General features: G+C 41.0%; 1 protein-coding gene across 6 annotated transcripts in view; it reads right to left on the bottom strand.

The window, feature by feature from the left end:
* TRIQK (triple QxxK/R motif containing) overlaps window positions 1-5,261 on the bottom strand; it is an 85,434-nt gene extending 80,173 nt beyond the window's left edge. For 4 of the 6 annotated variants that reach the window (XM_047842049.1, XM_047842048.1, XM_047842047.1 and 1 more), the window contains exons 1-2: window positions 5,129-5,244; window positions 3,987-4,052 (exon numbers count right to left, since the gene is read on the bottom strand). The gene's annotated coding sequence lies outside the window, so the exon portion shown is untranslated. Of the gene's footprint in view, window positions 1-3,986; window positions 4,053-4,924; window positions 5,079-5,128 lie in introns of those variants that run through there. The other 2 variants (XM_047842045.1, XM_047842046.1) reach the window with 2 other exon arrangements.
* Between the last annotated feature and the right edge of the window lie 739 nt (window positions 5,262-6,000).

The following is a 6,000-nucleotide window of genomic DNA, read 5'->3' on the forward strand; positions in this document are numbered from 1 at the left end:
GGGATTTTTTGTTCCACTTTATTCATTTCGAATGCTGTTATCCAGCATATTTTGGCTTTGCAAGAGACTATAGACAGGTGCCTGGGTGGCTCAGTCGGTTAAGCGTCTGACTTCAGCTCAGGTCATGATCTCACGGCTTGTGAGTTCGAGCCCCGCATCGGGCTCTGTGCTGACAGCTCAGAGCCTGGAGCCTCTACAGATTCTGTGTCTTTCTCTCTCTCTCTCTCTGTGCCCCTCCCCTGCTCACACTCTGTCTCTGTCTTTCAAAAATAAATAAACATCTAAAAACAATTTAAAAAAAAAGAAAGAGACTATAGAGATCATTTCTACACAGTCCTCTTTTCCAAATGTATGTATGTATGGGAGGTGTGAGGGTGGAATATTGAGGAGAGGAGAAAAGGCAGATAACGGACCCCTAGAAAATGACAATATGGAATCAGAAACTGGTTCTTTTCTTTAATTCTTTTTTAATTGTTTTAAGTTTATGTATTTATTTTGAGAGAACAGAGAGAGCACAAGCAGGGGAGAGGCAAAGAAAGAGGGAGAATCCCAAGCAGGCTCCCTGCTGTCAGCACAGAGCCTGACACAGGGTTCAAACTCATGAAACTGTGAGATCACGACCTGAGCCAAAATCAAGAGTGGGAGGCTGAACCAACTGAGTCAACTGGGTGCCCCATAAACTGGTTCTTAAAAAAAAAAAAAACCTGATATGCCCCTGCCCAGAGACATTCATGCTATATTGAACCACTGTGAATAATGAGAATGTATTATAATGCTCAAGCACATTCTTCATAAAAATGGAAGAACACCACAAATCTTCAATTCTAGATATTCACATATAAGGAACTTGATGCCTGGAACATTATCACCCCCTCACCCCCAAATAATTTATCTATTGCTGGAGCCTAGTCTAAAACTTTCAGTCCAGTGTGCCTTCTGTCTAGTGTAGGTTATATGTAATCCACAATTAGGATTTTGTCACAGGTATCCATATAATTTATCAGTCTACAACCAGCAATATCTGAATATTTTTAATATCTAAAATACGTTAAAAAGGGTTTTCTTCCTTTTGTCTTTGCCAAAATTTTAAGGTCTTCAGTCCAATTGGACATGCGCAACTATGTCACTGCATAACACTATTATAGAAGAACTAAGTTTCTGTTTATTCCCGCTGTCATTCTCCATGTTCAGTGGCTTGAAAATACATAAGATCCTCTCATTTACGGGAGGTTCAACAAAACAGAATTTGTTAAACCTCTGAGTACACAGTATTTATCTTTCTATTGTTTTTTAGCATTTCCAAGTTAAGAAGCTAAGAAATCATCTTATTTTTCAAGAAAATATATACCTATTGCACTCTATCATCACAAAGGTACTTAACATTTCTGGGGCACCCAGGTGGCCCACTCAGTCCATTAAGCCTCTGACTCCTGGTCTAGGCTCAGGTCACGATCTCAAGGTTTGTGAGATCAAGCCCCATGCTGTGCTGACAGTGTCTGGACCCTATTGGTATTCTCTTTCTCCCTCTCTCTCTGCCCCTCCTCTATGCTCATTCTCTCTCTCTCAAAATAAATAAATAAACATTAAAAAAAGATACTGAACATTTCTGTCATACAAGAAAGGATTAAATGCATGTACCAGGTGTGAAAAGATTTAGCTCTTAGACTCTAGATCCTTCTCTGTTCAGTTAGAAATGTTTTGAGGATATCAAATATTATAAAATATGCATTAGTATTTTCTATTAACATTGTTTTAGTCATTCTTGGAAAATACCAAAAAATAGCTATTTTCTAAGCATTATTTTTATTAAGACCTTCACACTTAGAGCTTAATCTATTGACGACAAAAACAAGAACACAGAAGAACAAAGACTAGGGTGAAATCTCGTCTAGCCTCATGCCTCCATGTAGAGGAACTTCCACTGGAACAGCAGTTCTCAAAGGACATGTTTTTGGCCTTGGAGTGTGGGAAGAAAATTCTTCATTGAGCTGGACCTCTATGTTACACAATACTTACCATTCCTAAACTTCAGGGTCCCAAAAGCCATAAGCTTTTAAAGACACAGTAATAATTTAAAAACACCTCCACTTATTTCAAAAGACCCAAAGGGATCATCTAGGGTGGAAAATCAGAGCACTAGGTTAACAGTCCTGGCCTCAGATCCTACTCCTATCCACAGCTTCCCAACGTGAGAGTTATCTGATTGGTGACTGGCGGCTGAAATCCACTGGTCCATATTACTCCAATGGGTAGATATTAGCTATTAGAAACCTGTCAATACTAGAGTTTTTCCTTCTTTTACTTCATTGCTAATTCTGGATAAATGTACCTTTTCTGCAAACTGAAATGATCTCTCACTTAAGAAAAGAGGTAAGAAAAGACGAGGCAGGAGGTAGGAGGTAGGAGGAGGCAGAAAGTACTAGTACTCATTTCGGGTCTCCCATCCAAAGCACTATGCCAAATCAGCTCTTTAGTAAGGAAGGTGATATTGCAAACTCCCTCTGTCTGTTTACACACCCAAGAGAGTGAGGGAAAATAAAGCAATTATTTATTGAGCCCCTAAAAACTGTAATTCCAGTAGAATGCTTTCTCTAATCCATTTATCTTTATATCAGTTTCTCTACCAGAAATGGAGTTGAGAAAGGGATAGCCAAATACTAAATAGATAAAATAAAATTATAAATGATAAAGAAAATGACATGTGCTCCTATATACTCTTACGTTTATTAAAAAAGCAATACATATTTTCTCTTTTCAGTGTTTTCCCTTTCTGATGATAATGTCTACCACATATGCCCACTTTCATTGATAAACCTAAATAAACTTTAGGAAAATTTAGGCTATTTATAGCCTTTATTTTCATACAGAAATCACGAAAAAAGCCATAGTGGAACCAATCACAATACTTTTTGGCCATGGAAAATTAAAATAGTATGAAAGATGATTCAAATTGAAGAAAAGAGTTCTAGGAATCAGGTAATGGTATTCAAGTGGCATAAAGATAATCAGCTTTTCTTTGTCCAAAATGGACTGTGATAGAAGAGAAAGTTTATGTTTTTAATGTTTATCTCAAAAATACAATTTAACATTTTCACAAAATATTTGACAATGATTTCTTTTTTCACTTGCTTAAATATAAGAATATCCTTTAAGAGAATAATCAAAAGGCATTTGAAAAAAATTACAGTTTACATGGTTTTGAAAGACAGCAACAATTTATTGAGCACTGGTAGTTCCTGCTTATTAAATGGTTATAAAAAAAAAAAGATTGGCTTAAGATGCTGAACTAAAATTAAGCTATGGTAAAATGCAATGTGGAAGAAAGAACAACGACCGAATTCTGTTCCCAGCTATGTTCTCAGTCACTCTTTGGTATGAAGCAAGGGGGAGAATAATTTCCTTATCCCTCAAGAAGTTGACCCAAAACAGGTCTTAATCCAGGGTCCAATTACACTTCAAACAGTGTCTTTCTCTAAGGGGAGACTCAATAGCTTTCTTTAGCTTCTCAAACCAGTACATGATATCAAGAAGGTCATTCATCCTTAGATTAGAAGGTAATCTTTCCGAATCCTTTCAGGCTATGTATATGCTTTGAAAAACCAAGTGATGTCAAGGGGGAGAAAAAGTGTCATGCAAGATATTTAAGGCATCACTTAACGAGAAGTATTCGCAGAATCAACAACAAATAAATGAGTTGCTTCATTTCTAAATAACCCGATGATAAGAGAAGTCCCAAGGGAGGTTTGAAACTACTTTAAGCTAAATGATCATACTTCTATGTGTTTACAAATTCAGATCATATAGACAAAAAGATAAAGTGGAATCAATAACACTTCACATCTGTGTAAATTATTAATAATACTTTCATAATCAATTATTCCTCCTTAATTTTTAGGAACAAAGGGCAAAGTATAGATGAGAAAACAGTTATGAAGGTTATTGGCCAAGGACAAACATTCCCTAACCCTGACAGTTTTCTGACTTACAGGCCAAGGTTCTCCTCAGTGTTCTAAGAAGTACAAGCTTCCTTCTTGTAGATTTATACAGTAAACCTAGCAGAAGGAAGTAAAAGTAGACTTTAGCTCCTTATGTGTTTTCTCTCTGGAATGTTTGTTCTGCTCAATCATTTGGGGCCAAATGATAGGAGCAAAGAGATCTGAAATGGTTATCTGTGGTTACCATCTTACAGTTAATCATTAAATGTGGGCCAATCAAGCCGAGGGGCTTGATTCAATTAGTAACTATCACCCACTTTCCACAGTAGGAACTGGAAAGGGAAATCATGTATTGGAGCTTGTCCAAAAATGAACTGCCTCAACTTCTTGAGCTGCTCATTGTGCTCAAACGTTACAGCAGAGAGAAAAATAATTCCAGGTAGAAAAAATTAGATATCCTTTCCCCCTTTTCCTAGCCATCCACATGGATACCAACACCCTGTGGGTCCAGGGATTCACCAAGCACCAAGCAAAGATCCTTTCCTCCCATCCCACCCTAGTCCCTCCCACCACCCCGTGCAAATAACGCCACCTCAACGCTGCCTGAAGCTCTTCTCTGCAAATGTTTTGGTCTGCAGATATTTATTAAGGGGAAGGCTGGTAAAAGTACGGAGTGGAGTAATACCAGAGAAAAGCCAGAACAAGAACTACGAGACCCCGAGTGCTGGACTGTAAAATAACAGGACACGAATTAACTGACAGCACAAGAGAGCCAATCCCCAAACGAGAAAGAGGCCTCGGGAGGTGGGTGGAGCTAAAATTTCCAGGGCCCTGCGCCGGCGCCAGACACGCTGGCAGGGCGGGAACCGCTCGTTCCTTAGCAACAGAGGCGGCCACGCCCACCCACCGCCCCAACTCCGTGCTCGCCGTCCCCACCCCCACCGCGAGCGCCCTGCACGCCGGAAGGGGTCCTTAAGTGATTACCGTACCTACTGGGTTTCCCTAGCTTCGGGCTCCCGGTCTTCCAGAGCCTCCCTACGCCCAGCCAGCCCAAGCGCCGCTCTCAGGGAGGAACGACCATCTCCTAAACGCTCTGGGGACTCGCTAAGGACGTGCGCCCGCTTTCAGTCCCGGACCCCGAGCCTCCCTGGCGGGGCCGCCCCAGCCCCCTCGCCCTCGCCGGACACACACACCTTAGCTCAGCCAAGGCAAGGGCCGACAAACTTCGTGTCCTGCTGGAAATGTTGCTGTCCACGGTCCTGTCACTCAGAGGCAGGGGCGGGACGAGTAGGCTGCACACCCCCTACTCCCAAGGGGCTGTACGGAAAGAGGCGGGGCTTGGCGGAGAGGGACAGGACCCGTCCCCAGCCTGCGCTCCGATTGGTCAATCTCTCTCCCTCCTCTGCGCGGGTCCTGGTCGCCGAGGCGTCGGCCCCTCAGCCTTTCCTTCGTTTTGACGCGAGTCCCAAGCTCTAATACCTGACTCACAAAATGACCATAGAAATTAAAAATAAGGGCTATGACTTGTTTTATAACTATGAAAGACAAAATTATGTTCTTTCCATTATTGAACCCTTCCCAGCTAAACACGCACACACACTCCCATCCCCAATCTCCGGGGAGCATCCCATGGGGGAAGCATGGACTGTCTCTGAAAACAACATTGTTTGCAGATTCAAGCTTTTCACAGGAGATGAATCAGTTTAGGAAAAGTGATTCCTGAAACATGACCAACAACAAAGCTTTGGAGGTATGTCCAGGTACTCAGTTTTCACGTCTACCAAATGGGAATGAAATACGAAGTTATTATTTGGGAAGCACTCGACAATTGAATGATTTATACCTTTTAATCCTGTAATTCTCTCAACACCCAATGTTATTATCCAAGGCCTGTGAACAATGAAAAAGGCTCAGATAGGTTACATTTGTTCAGTCATTCAACAAATGAAGAAGTGCCTGCAGTCATTACTTTTTATATTGTGGTACGTTGACTTTAAAATTCTTTCAAAAACCTGTGCGATTTTCAATTTAAGTTTTCTCTTGCTTTAGTGTAAGTCATTTTCCT

This window comes from Prionailurus viverrinus, chromosome F2 (genome assembly GCF_022837055.1).
Source record: "Prionailurus viverrinus isolate Anna chromosome F2, UM_Priviv_1.0, whole genome shotgun sequence".
NCBI lineage: Eukaryota > Metazoa > Chordata > Mammalia > Carnivora > Felidae > Prionailurus > Prionailurus viverrinus.